At 40.9% G+C, this 17641-nt stretch overlaps 1 protein-coding gene and 1 pseudogene across 1 annotated transcript in view; both read left to right on the top strand.

Moving 5' to 3' along the window:
* C3H4orf17 (chromosome 3 C4orf17 homolog) overlaps positions 1 to 17641 on the top strand; it is an 85597-nt gene that overhangs the window by 58243 nt on the left and 9713 nt on the right. The gene's annotated exons all lie outside the window — the stretch shown is intronic.
* LOC142443536 (glycerol kinase pseudogene) lies at positions 8919 to 10580 on the top strand (annotated as a pseudogene).

Below are 17641 nucleotides of genomic sequence, written 5' to 3'. Positions count from 1 at the left end.
CCACCGACACCTCATGATGGCACAGACTGGTATGTTTCTTCCATGTGGGCTTTGTTGTCAGGTCTTTAAGACCCCAAATGCTATATCTTTTGATAGTTGGGCCCCATCAGCTTTCTTCACCACATTTGCTTATGCACCCATTTTGTCTTCAGTGATTGTGCTGGGAGGGTGAGCATCACGGACTGCCACACTATTAGAACAGTGTTCTTACATTGAGGCAGGGCTTGAGCAGGCGCCAAAAGTCGATCCACTAACTTGATGTATTGCCATATAAATATATGTACATACGCCAGTACTTCTACTTTTACAAATTAATGTATTTACATATGTAAACATCTATGTTTACACCTCTATCCATAGCTTTGCTTCCTAGATCTTTGCTCAGTTTCCTTTTACCTTCCCACTGCCGTAGCACCATGCTCATCCTTCTTCTGCCTCTCAGTGATTCCTCCCAGCTAGACTGCCGGTGCTCCAACATCCCCAGGATCTCTATGTCCTCCTTGTTGTTCATTTTAATTCCCTAGTTACTCCTCTGTCTATGGTGTTGTTTGCTCATCCCTCCCTTCACCCACCTTCTCCTCCCCGCAAGTCCCTTGGTCACTGTCGGCCTGTTGCTTTCTCCTCGAGTGTGTTCTTCACATGGTCCATCTTCCCTGGTGATTTGCTGCAGATTGAAAAGTATGATGAGAAGATGCAATCTTGACATACACCTTTCATGGTTTCAAACCATGCAGTATTCCCATGTGCTCTTGGCACAACTGCCTCTCAATCCATGGGCATGTTCCACACGAACACAGTGAAGTGTTCAGGAAATCTCATTCTTCACGAGGACATGCACTGGTTATTATGATGCACAGTCGAGTGGCTTGGCATAATCAATGAAACACAAGTAAACATTTTTCTGGTATTCTCTGCTTTCAGCCATGAGCCATCTAATTTCAACAATCATATCTCTTGTTCTCCATCCTCTTATGAATCTCGCCTGAATTTCTGGCAGCTCCCAATCGATACTACAACCATCGTGGAATAACATTCAGCAATATTTTACATTCTACAATTTTTGCATTCTGTTGGGTCACCTTTCTTTGGAATATGTACAAATATGGATCTCTTCCAGTCAGTAGGCCAAATAGCTGTCTTCAAATTTTCTTGGCACAAATGAGTAGGTGCTTCCAATGCCTCATCAGCCTGTTGAGCTATTTCAGTCAGTATTCCTGGAGCCGTGTGTTTGGCTAATATTTTCAGTTCAGCTTGGACTTCCTTTAGTACCAATGGTTCTTGCTTACATACTACCCCTTGAAGTGATGGAACGTCGACTACTTCTTTTTGGTACAGTGTCCGTGTGTGTTCTTTCTATCTTCTTTGGATGCTTACTGCATCCTTCAATATTTTGCTCATAGAATCTTTCAATATTACAACTAAGGACTTTAATTTTTTCTTGAGTTCTTTCAGTTTAATATCATGCTGAGTGTGTTCTTCCATTTGTTTTTCTAACTCTAAATCTTTGTGCATTCCATTGTAATACTTGACTTTTTCTTCTCAAACTGCTATTTGAAACTTTCTGTTCAGCTCCTTGACATCATCATTCTTTCCATCTATGCTACAAATAAGAGCAAGTCTCAGAGTATCTTCTGACCCACTTTTATGTTTTCTTTCGTGACTGTCTTTTTAATGACCTTTTGCTTTTTCGTGCATGGTGTCCTTGGCGTCATCTCATAGCTCATCGGGTCTTCTCTCATTAATGTTCAATGTGTCAAATTTGTGCTTGAGATATTCTCGAACATTGGGTGGGAGAGATTCAAGGTTGTAGCTTGGTTGTCATGTACTTGTGATCATTTTCTTCAGCTTTAGCCTGAGAAATCGACAGTTTGTTCCACAGTCAGCCCCTGGCCTGGTTTTAGGTACTCATATTGAGCTTCTCCATGGTCTCTTCCCACAGATATAGTCAATTTGATTTCTTTGTATTCCATCTGAAGTCAAGAAAAGTTCCCCTTGTGTTGCTGAAAAAACGGTATTTGCAATGAAGAAGTTGTTAGAAAATGATGATTGCAACATATGTACAATTGATGTATGTAATAAGGGCTGTAAAAGTCCCCAATAAAATGATTTTTTAAAAACAGAAAATGCTTTAAAATTGATTGTGATGGTGATTGTACCACTTTTAGTTAATAGTTGAACTACTGAAAAATTAAAAAAACAAATGCCTAGTGAGATAGTGCTGTGTCTCCAATAGCCAGAATTCATGAGTCCAGGAACCAAGGGGTGGAAGCTGGAGTGGCACCACTCACTATTACTCCTAGTGATCCACTTGCAGCATTTTTGCTTCCTGTCCCAGCAACCCTGTGTTCCTCAGGCCTGGAGGTCCTGGTCCTGAAGGAAGGAACTCTCCCACCTGGAAACACAGCACGGATTCCACTGAATTGGCAGCTGAGAATGCCCCCTGACCACTTTGGGCTTCTCATGCCTTTGGATCAATAGGTCAGGAAGAGTGTCACCGTACTAAGTGGGGTGATTGATCTTGATCACCAAGGAGAAATTGGACTGGTGTTACATAATGGAGGTAAAGAAGAATATGTCTGGAATCCAGGAGATCCCATAGGCCGACTCTTAGTGTTACCATGCCCTGTTATTAAAGTAAAGGGTAAGTTGAAGCAACCCAGTCCTGACAGGACTTATAATGACCCAGACCCCTCAGGAATAAAGGTCTGGTCACCCCACAAGGCAAGAAAACAGTCAGCTGAGGTGCTGGTTGAGGGCAAAGGTAATACAGAATGGGTAGTAGAAGAAGGTAGTTCTACCTATCAATTACGACCACATGATCAATTGCAAAAGCGAGGTTTGTAATTGTCAATGTATTTTCTTTTTATGTGCTTATTGCATATCTTTCCTTTGTTCAGGTATTATATATCAGATACAATTGGACTCAGTGTGTTTTCATTTATATGTATGATAGATGCTTGATGATAAGTATAAGTGTGATTTTTTTAATGTCTGGAAATTATATAAATATATATGGCTAAAGAATTATGTATAGGTGCCAAGTTGGCAAGGGTGGATTGAGATAGTTTATTGTGCCAGCCTGGCTGATAAACACATGTGGGATTAATTGAAGGGCGGAGAGATAAATGGCTTGGCAAGCCTCGCCTTTCTTGTCTCTCACTCTTTGATCATTGGACCAGTGTACGGCTGCCTTGTTTGTTCTGTGCCTGAATTTGCAAGCTACACTACCTGTAGGACACCTAACCTGTGGACTGTGTCGCTGTAATTTGAGGCCCCTTTAAGACCTGCCTCGCCAGAGAATTGGAATATACATCTCTGTAGTTGGGGACTGACTGTTGGTGACCTGCCTTGCTGTTTGCTGCCTGTGGTGCGATAGCCTAAATCTCTTTACAGATGACTACCTGCCAACCCTCAAGACTTGAAGGACTGCCAGTGTCTCACAACTCTCTCATGGGAGTGAGTTGCACTGAGCCATTTGTACTTCTTTATAATTTAACTGTTCATTTCTTGTATTATTTATCTATCTATCTTTCTGTATATAATTGAACAGTTCATTTCTTGTGATATATATATGTGTGTGTGTATATATATATATATATATATATATATATATATATATATATATATATATATATAATTATTAGCAATCTAGTGTTGTCTCTCTAGAGAACCCTGTCTAACACACCTAGAATATTGATCTTCATGTGTTCCATTTAATTTTCCATGAAATCCAATTATCCTAGATTTTACTTTGTGCATTCCAAGTTCCATTGGTCCAATGGGCTTTAGGCCATCAATGTCATTATGGTTTACGCTGGGCGTCTCTTCCTCAGTCATATTTTGAGTGCCTTTCAACTTGAGGAATTCGTCTTCTTGCACTATCTCTAACAATGTTGAGCCTTTTTAAAATGAGTTTTTGTTTCTTCAGTATCCGGCAATGTCTCATTGCTATTTGTAAGATTTTCAGTGGCTGATTCCTCAGAAGTGGACCACTCTTGTCATAGTTTATTCGTAGTCTTAAAACTTTCCTGAAAAGTGTTCACTTTGGAAATAGCTCTCAGTGACATAGCGTCCAGCATCACAGCACTACACAAGCCACCAGAGTACAACAGGCTGACAGAGAAGAGGTGGGACTATGCTGTGGACTGCCAACAAATAAAACAATTCACTCTCAGAGGAAACAGAATCAGAATACTCCTTGGAAGAGAGGATGGCAAGACTTTGATCTCGTAACCTCGGACATGTCATCCCAAAAGGACTTCATGCTGATAAAGCAGAGGGTCAGTCAAAAGGAGGGAAACCCTCAATGAGATAGACTGAAACAATGGACTCGAACATGATAACGAACATGACGATGGCATAGGACCAGGAACCTTTTGTCCTATTCTGCATTAGGTCCCTGGGAATCAGTGCAGACTCAATGGCAACTAACACCAACCGGCATTTGCAAATAAAATCCAACTCTAATGTTGATCATAAATAATCCTGGTAAGAAATTGAGCCCTGGTGGTGTAGTGGTTACACATTGGGCTTTGATCCACCTGGTTGGCAGTTCAAAACCACCAGCAGCTCCGTGGGACAAAGACTGGGCTTATGAGTCAGCATTGACTCCACGGCTTGGATTTTGGTTTTGGGTAAGAAATTATTTTAAAAGTAAAACACTATATGCTGATAATTTAAATTTGAAAAGCAAATGGAAGGAAATCTGGAGCAGAGACTGTATCTGTAGACTTTGCACTTATATGTGATAACCCAAAGATAGTGACTAAACTTTAATATAATACAGCGTCTTCAGACCCACTAGCTATCTAATCCACCTCACTTTGCCGATCTTTTCATAATTCCCTCATTCCCACTTTGGGAGCTTTCTACCTCATGCTTCCTCTAGTAAGAGGCTCTTCTTGTTAACCCTCTGAGTGGCGGCGTCTTCTTCTCACTTAGGTTCCAGTTTAAATGACACTTAGTGAGAAATACTGTCGCTGATCATCCAACCAAAGTGGCTCCCATGTCACTGTATTGTCCTCTTTATTGCACTTCATTCTGCTGCTGCTGTATAGCACTTGTCACATCTGACATGCTTCTGTATACCTCTGTTCCTACGAATGCCAATATCCCCAACCTATTCCACTAAAATTTTGTCTTTTTAACTTTTAGGATCTTATACTTGTCTGTTTCAGTTATTAATTAATCTTTAGTGCCCAAATGAGTGCTGCATACGTAGTAAACCAAAAGCAAACTCACTGCCATCAAGTCGATTCAATGCATATGGAGTCTAAAGGACAGAGTAGAGCTGCCCCTGTGAGTTCCCAAGATGGTAGCTGTATAATGGGACCAGCAAGCCTTCTCTCTCTTCCTCACAGAGCCTTGCGGTTTAGAACTGCCACGCAAAATGTAACCCACTGCACCACCGGGGTTCCTTGATTGATAGTAGCTATTCAGTAAATACATGTTGGATGTTAAATAAATTAATTAAAGAGAAAAGGGCTACCAATTGAAAATGAGTCTGTGGAAAATCAGCTAACTACATAAGCCCTCACCTCAACACCCATAAGCTCAGTGCAGTTTACCAAGAGACTCTTTCTTGGTCACAGCAAACGCTTATAGAACTAGCCTGGTAGAAATTATTACAGGGTCTTCCTTTCAAAAGTATCCTCTCCTTTATGGGTAGCCACTAAATTGGATACTAATTGAAAGTTTTAAACAATCCACTAAGAATGTAAGTCCTTTGAAAGAAAGAGTCTTGTTAGTCTTGCTCACAACAGAATCTTTAGCATTTACCACATTGCTTGAGAAATATTTGCTCGTACATAGTCTGGCACTTTACCAAGTAGTTCTTAACTATTTGCTTAATAACTGAGAGGAGAGGAAATTGAGAAAATATGTCTAATCAAGATTTCTTGGCCTATATAAAAGAATTTTAAATAGAACCCATCTTGGAAGTATTCATGACTTCCACCCAAATACCAGAAACCATTTTTTGATATTCCTAGTATCCAAGTTGGTAACTCTGAATAGGATGTAGAAATCAAGAATCGATTCTGTAAGCATGTTTGTGTGTAAACCAATAATTAGTTTCAAAACTATTTACTTTAGAGAAATTGAAACACAAGATTCTGTGTCTATTATTAGCACACTCAAACCAGATTTCGGATTGAGGCCACATTTTTAATCATGGCACTAAAAACCTGGAGCCACAGAAGAGAGCAACAGCTTCATTAGAGGGAAGAGACTTTCATGTTTAGGTTTGCTAAGGTAATCGGCATTTTCAAAGTAAGCTACTGAAGAAGGGAATCTGTACATAGGATGCACACTCAAAAGTGATGCGTCAATAAACAAAATGTGACTCTGACATCTGGCATGAGAGAGATAGTGGGAGTTTCATACATCTTGGACATACTGGAGTTCTGATTTGCCAGAGTAGAGAGATCTTGCTGGAAACATCAGGAAATTAGTTGAGGCCCCCTAGAGGCCGTACCCTAAAACTAGGGTTACTTTAGCCCGTAAGATGACTTTAGACCCACATGATCAGATCCTAAAACAAAACAAACTGTCTGCCAACATAATGTCTTTCAGAACAAAATTCAACACTCTTTAAAAGGAAACAAAATTCAGCATTTGAATGCAGCATGTACAAAGTTCAGCATATTATTGAATGCACAAAGAACAAGAAAGCTTAATTCATAGTCAGAGAAAAAGTAGCACACATAGCTATGGCACAGGTGCTAAAATTACGAGGAAATGTTTTAAACGGGAGTTTTCATAATTTCAAGGACTTATGAGAAAAGATAGAGATAATAATTAAACAGACCAGGATCAATAGAAAACAGAGACCATGAAAGAGAAGCATAGACATTCAAGAGCTGAGAAACTTAATATTTGAAATTAAAATTTGACAGGATAGACATTACCAAGAGAATATCAATGAATTTAAAGACAGTAATACAACTATCCAAACTCAATAAAAATGCATAAAAATATAAAACAAAGTCTTAGTGACCGATGAGAGTATATTAATTGGTCTAATATATGTGTAATTAAAGTTGCAGAAGAAAATTAAAAAGACAAGGGGCAGAAAGATTATTAGAACAAATAGTCCAATGTTTTCCAAAGTTGGTGAAAAATATCGGCCCACAGACAAGACACTCAATCAAACCAAACACGACCAACAAAATCACATATGGGCACATCATAATCATATTGCTAGTAGAATAAAAGCCACGAGAAAAAGAAGATACATTATATGCAATGATAAAAATGGTTGCTGAGTCCTCATAAAATAATGCGATGACATCTTAAAGTGCTAAGAAGAGATGAAGAAAAACAAAAAACCTTTCCAAATAAGTGTGATTATAAAGAAGGCCTGTGGTCCTGGCCCTGTATCCTGACAGTATCTGGATTGTGATCAAGTAGAGCCACACATCTACAAGAGACCTGTACCAATGTGTCAATATCTCAATCTGTTTCAATGCCAATATCCTGGTTTGTGATATTATACTATATATAGTTTTGAACAATGCTACCATTAGGGAAACAAAGGATATCATTGCTGATATCAGATGAATCTTGCTGAAAGCAGAGAATACTAGAAAGATGTTGAAACCTGTGTTTTATTAAGTACGCTAAATCATTCATCTGTGAGGACCATAACAATTTATGGTGAACATCAAGGAGAATGGGAACACCTGAATACTTCCAGCTTCTCGGGCAGAACCTGTACATGGATCAAGAAGCTGTCGCTGAACAAAACAATGGAGTACTGCATGGTTTAAAATCAGGAAAGGTGTGTGGTCAAGGTTGTATCCTCTCCCCAAATTTATTCACTCTGGGGCTGAACAAATACTCTGAGCAGCTGGAGTACATGAGGAAAAAATATGGCACCAGATTGGAGACTTATTAAAAAACCTATGATATACGGATGACCCCACCTTGCTTGCTGAAAGTGAGGAGGACTTGAGGCAGCCTTCGACCTACATTGCAAATTAATCTAAAGCCCAAATCCCACAACTGGATCAATGGATACCGTCATGCTAAACAGAGAAAAGATTCAAGTTGTCAAAGATTTCATCTTGCCTGCATCCACAATCAATACTCAGGGATGCAGAAGTCAAGACATCAAATGAGGCACTGCATTGGATCAATCGGTTGTACAAGACCTCCTGGAAGTTTCGAAGAGCACGGATGAAGGGGAGTCTGACCCCAAGGTAGTTTCATTCGCCTGGTACGCATGTGAGCAAGAAGGCTGAAAAGAACGAATGCCTTGGGACCCGCAAGCACGTTGAAAGTACCCTGACTGCCAGAAGAACAAACCAACCTGTCCTGCAGGATGTGCGGTCAGAGGTTCCTTCCAAGGGAGCCCGGGGAGTCTTTGGTTATGTTACTAGTAAGGACTGGTCCCTGGAAAAGGACATGATGCTTGGTCAAGTGGAATGTCCCCCTCCTGAGAAGCATTTGACTGAGTGTCTGCGACAATGGGTTCACACCTCACAGTCATTGTGAGGATGGTGCCGGGTTTGGGTCGGTTGCGTGTTGGGGGTCCTCTGAGTTGGAATCGACTCGACGGCACCTAACAACTACACCAGGGGAACGTGGGCAACGTGTACAAGGATCTGGGTTCTTACAACGCCTGTGAGTCCCAAACTATCTTCATAAAATAATGGCAGTAAAAATTTTTTTTTTAAAAGCTGACAAACGAGAAGCGAAACTAAGCCCAAATCCGGGAGCAGTGGTCACGAACGAGAAGACCTACGGGGTCAGAAACATTCAAGTTCCCCAGGCCGGATGCAAAGGAGCCCCGGTGACACTGGGCGCCGGGGCGCCCACGTCGCGCGCAGCCGCACCGCGGGCCTCGCCGCCCGCCCCTCCCCCCGCGCGCCGCCGTCACCAGGGAAACGGGCCGGCGCCGCCGCGCAGGTGATTCCATGGCCGCGGCGGAGAAAGCAGTTGTGGGCCCTCTGGTGGGCGCGGTGGACCAGGGCACCAGCTCCACGCGCTTTTTGGTTTTCAACCCGAGGACCGCGGAGCTCCTCAGTCACCACCAGGTGGAAATCAAGCAAGAGTTCCCCAGGGAGGGGTGGGTGGAGGAAGACCCGCTGGAAATTCTGCAGTCGGTCCACGAGTGTATAGAGAAAACGTGCGAGAAACTCCGGGAGCGCAATGTCGACCTTGCCGACATCAAAGCCATCGGAGTCAGCAACCAGCGGGAGACCACCGTCGTCTGGGACAAGTTGACGGGGCAGCCTCTCTACAACGCCGTGGTGTGGCTGGACCTCCGGACCCAGTCCACGGTTGAGAACCTTAGCAAGAGGATTCCAGGGAACAAAAACTTCGTCCGGCTCAAGACCGGCCTTCCGCTGAGCACCTACTTCAGCGCGGTGAAACTTCGCTGGATCCTTGACAATGTGGGTCAAGTTCAAAAAGCCGTGGAGGAAGACCGAGCTCTCTTCGGGACCATTGATTCGTGGCTTATTTGGTGTCTGACCGGAGGAGCCAAAGGAGGCGTCCATTGTACGGATGTGACCAATGCCAGCCGGACGATGCTCTTCAACATCCATTCTTTGGAATGGGACAAAGAGCTCTGTGACTTCTTTGAAATTCCAATGGCGATTCTTCCAAATATCCGGAGTTCTTCGGAGATCTACGGCCTCATGAGAGCCGGAGCCTTGAAAGGCGTGCCCATATCCGGGTGCTTGGGGGACCAGTCCGCTGCGTTGGTGGGACAAATGTGCTTCCACGATGGTCAGGCCAAGAACACGTATGGCACAGGCTGCTTCTTGCTTTGTAATACGGGCCGGAAGTGTGTATTTTCGGAGCATGGCCTCCTGACCACGGTGGCTTACAAACTAGGCAGAGACAAGCCGGTGTGTTACGCACTGGAAGGTTCCGTGGCTATCGCTGGCGCCGTTATTCGCTGGCTGCGAGACAATCTGGGAATCATTAGTTCTTCCGAGGAATCCGAAACCCTTGCTAAAGAAGTGGGCACCTCCTACGGCTGCTACTTCGTCCCGGCGTTTTCAGGGTTATATGCACCGTATTGGGAGCCCAGTGCAAGAGGGATCATCTGTGGTCTCACGCAGTTCACCAATAAATGTCACATTGCTTTTGCTGCACTAGAAGCGGTTTGCTTCCAAACCCGAGAGATTCTGGATGCCATGAACCGTGACTGCGGGATCCCACTCAGTCATCTGCAAGTCGACGGAGGAATGACCAGCAACAAAATCCTCATGCAGCTGCAAGCCGACATTCTGTACATCCCTGTAGTGAAGCCCTCCATGCCGGAGACGACGGCTCTGGGAGCGGCGATGGCGGCGGGGGCGGCGGAAGGAGTGGGCGTCTGGAGCCTCGACCCCGAGGATTTGGCCGCCGTCACCATGGAGCGGTTTGAGCCCCAGATCAACGCGGAGGAAAGCGAAGTTCGTTATTCCACCTGGAAAAGGGCGGTGATGAAGTCAATGGGCTGGGTTACCACGCAGCCTTCGAACAGCAGCAACCCCAGTGTCTTTTGTAGCCTGCCCTTGGGCTTTTTTATCGTGAGTAGCCTGGTAATGTTAATCGGAGCAAGGTACATCTCAGGTCTTCCATAAATAGTACCAACTCGTGGATCCCCAGCTGCGAGCTTTTTACGCAATGACCGGACACAGCAACTTTGTCTCTTAATGCCATGACACTCTTCATAGGCTTTGATTTTCTTGATAAGCCACTTTGTGCATGACTCTCCAAGTAGACCCGTGGCTTGAAATAAAGAAAATGCAGCGGAAAGAATGCTTATAGAAACATCTGGTGTATTATTATTTTTAAAACTTAACGGCTAAGGTTGGGGTGGCCACTTAGGGGCTGACCCGCATGCGTTCTTGCCATAATCCTCTGCTCTGGTTCTAAGATCTGAGAAGTTTTCATAGCCTGCTCCTGGCATATTTTCTCAAACATGTTCCAGCACGGATGCAAGAAGAGTGGATTCTTTGCACTCTACACAGTGAGTACAAGGTTGTTACTGACCTGCTAACCAGGTCAAAGTTCTCTTTCCTACACATTAACGGAGACCACACCTTCTCCGCGGAATGTCCAATGAAAACTTCTGCTGAGTTCTTAAAATGGAAATCTAGCACCTTGCTAGCTTAGATTATCTTGCCGAAAATTATTTTACCCAAACTTGAAACTCTTCAGACATTTTACACAGTCATGTTCAATCATTCCATACACTGAATTGCTTACTGGTTCTTACAGGGAAGAATACATTTTCCCGCGTTTCTTTTCAACCCTCCTTTTTACATTTTTTTCATGTTGTATGTTTAACATACATTTTTTTATCACAACAGGAGCCCATTAAATCAATTAAGAGCACATTGCATTCAGAATATTTGGGGGGGGGGGTCAGCAACTGTACATTTTTCTAATGGTTATGCATATTATTTACCAAAACTTTCTAGGAGAGGCAGCATTTACATTTTAAGTACATGCTCTATGCCAATAAAAGAAAGTACACTTTAAAATTTTGATTTATACAAAGAATTGAAGGATACTAGAAATGGTTTCCATGAGGGCAAATATAAAAGAAAATTTTCTCTTTCCCTAGACAATTATTTAGAGGAAAATATGCCAAAACTGCATTGTGTGTTTATAACACGTGTAGACATAAAACATCTGAGAAGCCTAAATTATGAATGAGAGGCAGATGGAAGTATAACTTTATATATTTCTTATATCACACATGAAGTGGCGTAATTTTAACTCAAAGAAAGCCATGTTGAGATTAAAGATGAGTCTTTTAATTCCTAGAGTAACAAAAAATTACACCTAAAAAGTCATTGGAGAGGCTGATGTAGAATTCTAAAAATACTTCATTAATACAATAGAAGGAAGAAATAAAGAGGAGGTGGGATAAAAACAGAGCAAGCTGGTAAACCTATGTAAAAATAAAAATGGACTGAGAACTCAAATGGAAAGATTGGATAGCAACTTTTAACAAAAGGTATTTTTTAGCTCTTTTCAAAATCTGAGTAAAAATATGAATAATTGCTTAATTTAACTATGACATGCAGAGCATATTGCAAGTCCTGCAATGAAAATATTAAGTAGCTAGCCAACAAATGGTCTAACATCTTCTCCCAGGGACAAATATGAATAAATAATACTGGAAAATCTGCTCCAAGTTTTTCTATTTAAGCAATTGTTTTGGAAAAGAACAGAAGGCAGCCCCCGGCTTGGCTTGAGAATCCGGCCTCTTTCATCTCCAGTTCGCAACATCCCACCCATGGTCCACAGCTCAATGCCAATATTGCCCTGGGGCGTATAACCTTTTGGTAGTGTGGTTCAGCACCCTTAATTTATTTTCCCTTTGCTATTATGTAGTGATATTTATTGCAGAGATCCACAGTCATTAAATGCTGCAGAGCAGCTTCCTGATTTAGAAAGGAGAGAGATTTTAAGAGGCATTGATGCATGTTTTTTACATACACACTTTAAAGTCACAACACACATTAAGTCTAGGCGGGCATCTTGGGCTCTCACTCATGATCCACTAAAGCTAGTGACTCGAGAACTTACTCCTTAAGAGGGCAATCAAAAATCTTCATGGCACAGTCTGATGCAGGACGTCCTCTATCTTCTAGAAGGTGTTCATCTTTAGCGCGTGCAGAGTTGACCTTCTAGGATAATAATCAATAACTGTTGCCAGTTTTATAACCACTTCCTTATCAAGTCGCTCATTTCTCAGCAGAGCCAGGAAATGGTGAGATTGGCATAAGTTTACTAATTCATGGAGTATATCTTTCTGACCGTCCATACAAACTACATGGAGAATTTTTAATGTAATGTATTTCACTGGAAGAGAAAAGGGAAGGAAAATAGATTTTGTATTTGGTTACTCTATTTTTGGAGTGGTGGTAATTAATTTGCATTGCTTTCATTTATCTACCGTAGTGTTAGAATTTAACATAAGCATCACTCGTCTATTTTTATTTAGTTCATCCATAGTACTACTACAAATTGTGTGTGTGTATATATATATATATATATATATATACTTATGGAGAAATGCAGTTTGTTTCCCTCTCCTCGTTACAACTTTCTTAAAATCATTCAACTTAAATGAAAATTTATATGGACATTTTCTGTACATATACGAAAGGATAGCTAACACAGTACCTAAAGCCAACAGTTGTGCACACATACAATAAAATATAGAATTCAGAAAGTGAAGGTGACATCATTTGTGGGTACAAATATAAACAATACAGTACCATTGGGGTCATTTAGCAACATTAATACCCAAACTTTATAGAAATGAAATATGCAAACCTGGAGAATGCGCTGGAAAATATTCAACATTATATATACAGTGGGGGTAAATGTATTGGTCTCTTGAGAGGTAATTTATGTTCAAAGCAATTGAAATTTTGAAGCATCTCCTTGACATATAAAGAAATAACAAACATGCCAGGAGCTATTCGCTCCGTTTGGCCACTCATCTTTGCTGTCTAAATTTGCACTGCTCCTATAACAATGGCTGGGCAACGGCTAAAGCCTTGTTCCTGATTACTTTGCCAGGGTAGGAGCCTTATTTCTCTTTAGACTAGCACATTTATGAGAAAAACAGAGGGTCTGCACATGTCATCTGGAGATGTTTTAGTTCAACTTCTACAAGAGCATCTCGATTCCTACTGGGCACCCCTTACAAGTTCAGAGAAGCAGTTTGTTGCACTGCATTTTTATTACATATGTAATATCTTATCATTTAATCTCCCTTTTGATTCATTTTAAAGCTGTTTCAGTTAGCCCCCAAAGTGAAGTGGCAATGTGTGCAATTCAGTCCCGTGTGAATCCCATCCGACCGTGGGCCAGAGACGTGACTACCTTGCTGCCATGCAGAATGCATTGGACAATGGATCGTTGCAGACGCAAATGGGTTAAGATTTAGCACGCAATCATTTATCTTCCTCATGCTCCATTAACATTTATTTTTGTTTTTAATATTTTCTGCTTTTTTATTGAGGTTTTAAAATCTGTTTTACATTGTTACTCTTATTAGGTTAACACTGTTTTTCTGTGTATGAAATCCGGGACAGGTAAGTCTGTACAGACAGTAACTGGATTACTGGTTCCTGAGGGCATGGCAGGGGAGGTTGAGGGGACATGGGGAGCTAACGAAGTTGGGTACCAGAATGAAGAAAATGCTCTAAAACTGATGGTGGTGATGACTGTACAACACTTCGTGATGTGACTGAACTACTGAATTGTATGATATGTGAATTATATGCCAATTCAACTGTTTGGAATAAGCAGAAGAGCTGAAAATAATACAAAAGTTGATGACAAATCACTTTGACACACAACACAGTGTTCAAATAATTGACATAACAAAATGTCATATCTGTGTTTATAAAAAGCAAAAGTGAAACAAATTCCTTGGTATTTAAGATGAGTGTATTATGAAAATATCATCCCCCCTACCTAAGAATTAATTTTCAGACCGTTTTTTGGCCAAAAATCAGCAGATGGGATTCCTAGATGCATTGTAAAATGTGCTTTGAAATTAATGGGACACATCAAAAAAGTAGGTTTCCCTTATAGGAAAATTACTATTCAGACTGCTTACTAAGTACTTACCAAATTTGATAGTCTCTTGAATATCTAGTTACATTCTGATAATTAGTAAATTGATGGAGTGTGTGTTAATAACTTCCAGGCGGTTTCCACAGCCGAGTGCTCTAGCAGCTATGGGTGGGGCTGCATTCCCATGGCCAGCAGTTCCAAACCACCAGCAGATCTGCTGAGAAAGACAGGGTTTCTACTCTCATTGACATTTACAGTCTTGGAAACCCACAGTGGGTTGCTATGGGTAGCATTGACCTGATGGCAGTGAGTGTGTTTTTTAAGCACCTGTTTTTTCCAAAAATAGTGTGTGTGCATAAATAATGAGCACACATAGAATGTGTAAAAATTGTAAAATTATGTAAACCATTTTTAGGCATAGTGGTCCCATGCATATACTGTACATGTCATTTCTAGAAGTGAACTTTGGCTTCCTTCACCTCCATTCAATAGTCTGTAATCATATTTTATTATAAATGCATAAGACAATGTCAACAAGTCATGGATTGAGTTTGGTAGTATCCTGTTAAAAGAAAAACAATTGAAATTGCATTTATTTCTATTAATTTTAGTTGATAATTATATCCCCATTTCTCCTAAGTTATCTTGAGTTTGAACCTACCGAGGCCTGCTCCTAAAACCACATGGTATAAACGGGAAGTGAAAGTAAGAGCTACGTCTGCACTGGCATACATGTCACTGAAGAGCTTTCCATAGGAATCTCAGTTCAATCTGGACTGACATCGTAATCACAGTCCTCTCCCAACTCTGGCTCTTTAAATTAGAAGAGTAAACAAAATAAAAGTAAGACAGGATTTCTCTGGGCTCAAAGTAGAATGACAATACCTTATCAGATCGTCGTAAGTGAAACCATTACGCTATGTTAGGTCTGCATATTTCATTGTCTAATCATGTCTTGCTATGGACAGTATCTTTGATCAAAGCACTTTAATCACATACTTTTGAGTCATATGCATGCTTCTTGTACACCTTCAATTTTACTTTTGAGATCTCTTTACTAGAACCAGCCAGTTAGTGATTATATTGTGCACACTTCCAGTTATAAATCTATTATCTTAGGACCCTATTAAATATAAATCCTACACAGCTGACTTCAAAATGAAAGTCACTGAAAAGGCAGAAGCATCTCTGTGGAAGCAAGAGAGTGTAAGGTTGAGTGAAGAAAGGAGAATAAGGACTTAGAGAAAATAAATTCTCAAAAATGCCTGCATTGTGGGCCCAAAGGGAAATGGCCAATTTGAAAAAAAAAAGCTTGAAAGAGTGGATTAATTTTTTAAGGAATTAAAATAAAATTGTTGCAATTCAGATCACATATATCCTTCTGGAAAATAAAAGAATAGCAGACTTCAAGATGAGTTTCGCCTGGGCTTTTGAATTCATGGAAAGGGACGACCTTGGTGAGAATGAGAACCACAGTAGGCCAGCAACTTCCAGAGGATGGGAGCAAATGCTGGCCAACTTCTGTGAATTCCTCCTCAAGGAATCTCTGAACTCTGTCTCTGCAATGGACGCAATGTGGACAGTCCACAGATAGGTGTCTTTTCACCGTCCAGCCAACAGGGCTGAGGCTGCTTCAGGTATGAAAATGTGATCATTATAAATAATTTCACTGGAGTGTTTGGCTACACTGTGATTGGGGTGATAGGATAGCCAATAGACAGTTATCATGCCCAGTGAAAAACTTCCCACCAAACAGCCGTTCATTATAAGAAATTCCATGACATCTTTTCTAAGAAGGCATTATAAATTCCCAACACCAAAGAAAAAAATGTCCAAAACTCTGTTAACTGATGCTCATTAAGGAGCCATACCTGGTAGTCTTACTTGAAAGTTGCAGCTTCTCGATCTGAGAAGAGAATGGAGTGATGAAAGCACCCTGGGATTCACACATTCGCACTTGTAGGACAGCGTTCAGCGGGCAGCCATTACTCAGAAGGGTTGGGATTGTGTACCAGCAGGAGACCATGTTGAAGATGAAGAGGTCAAAGATAGTAATCATGATGAGATCAGCTCAGTAGTCACAGAAGTGTCTCCAAACAGCTCTGAGGCTCTTCAATGATGATAGTAATGAGAAATTGAATTTTCAAGGTTTGAAGATGGATGATGATAACAATGATAACAAATGAATGCAATTTTAAGATGAAAACACAATTTCTTTTTTTGAAAACAATTTCTTCTGATGTCAAAGACATTATTAAAATTGTTTCATATTTTCAAAAGTAATAAAATATTTTTAAAATTTTTGATCTTTTAGTTTTAGGCCTAGGATAATTTCTTGCTTACTAATGTCTGCTCTTGTGAATTCATACTCTTGGTTCAGCATTTGATCCAATTTTCCAGCATGACCATGTTCACTTCACCAATGGTTGCACTTGCTTTAAGAAAATGCCTACCTGAAATTAAGTTTCCATGAGATCACTTTTACCCCCATAACAGTAAATCTATTGGGCAGGGGGGGAAATGAAAATGAAAATGGGATAACATGTGTTCAGAACCAGCATTTAGAACTCTAAAAGTTCACAGGATGCATTTTTTTAAAACTTTGATGGTTAATGTGAGAATTGGAAAATCCTACAAAAGATAGGATGGCAGAAAGACAACTTTTAGGTCAGGTACCATGGCTAGCACCCCTGCATCTCTGCTGGGCAATGATCTCCGATTCTGAAATCCCATTCTTTGGGAATGAAGTTGAACGCAGAAGACTTAATGTCAGAAACTTCCCTGGTAGTCTGCTCTGACAAAGCAGAGGTCCCATAGGCAATGTTCTAGGTAGCCCAAGGACAGAAGAAACCTGAGTTTATCTTGAATGGTTTAGAGTACCCTATGTTAAGGAAGTCAAGAGATCATACGAGTAAAAGGTCTTTGAAGGATTCAAAAAAATGACTTGGATATATTTCCAATAGTGAAATCCCATAGACACCCCAATTACTGCATAGTTTTCACTACCCAAGACCTAATCCAAAATGGATCTACTCTGTCGGCAACAACCTTCTTTACCTGACTCTCAGAATCCTGGTTTCTAGGCCTAGCTGTT

Source organism: Tenrec ecaudatus, chromosome 3 (genome assembly GCF_050624435.1).
Source record: "Tenrec ecaudatus isolate mTenEca1 chromosome 3, mTenEca1.hap1, whole genome shotgun sequence".
NCBI lineage: Eukaryota > Metazoa > Chordata > Mammalia > Afrosoricida > Tenrecidae > Tenrec > Tenrec ecaudatus.
Note: the sequence above shows the minus strand (reverse complement) of the source record. Positions and strands in the feature narration are given on the sequence as shown.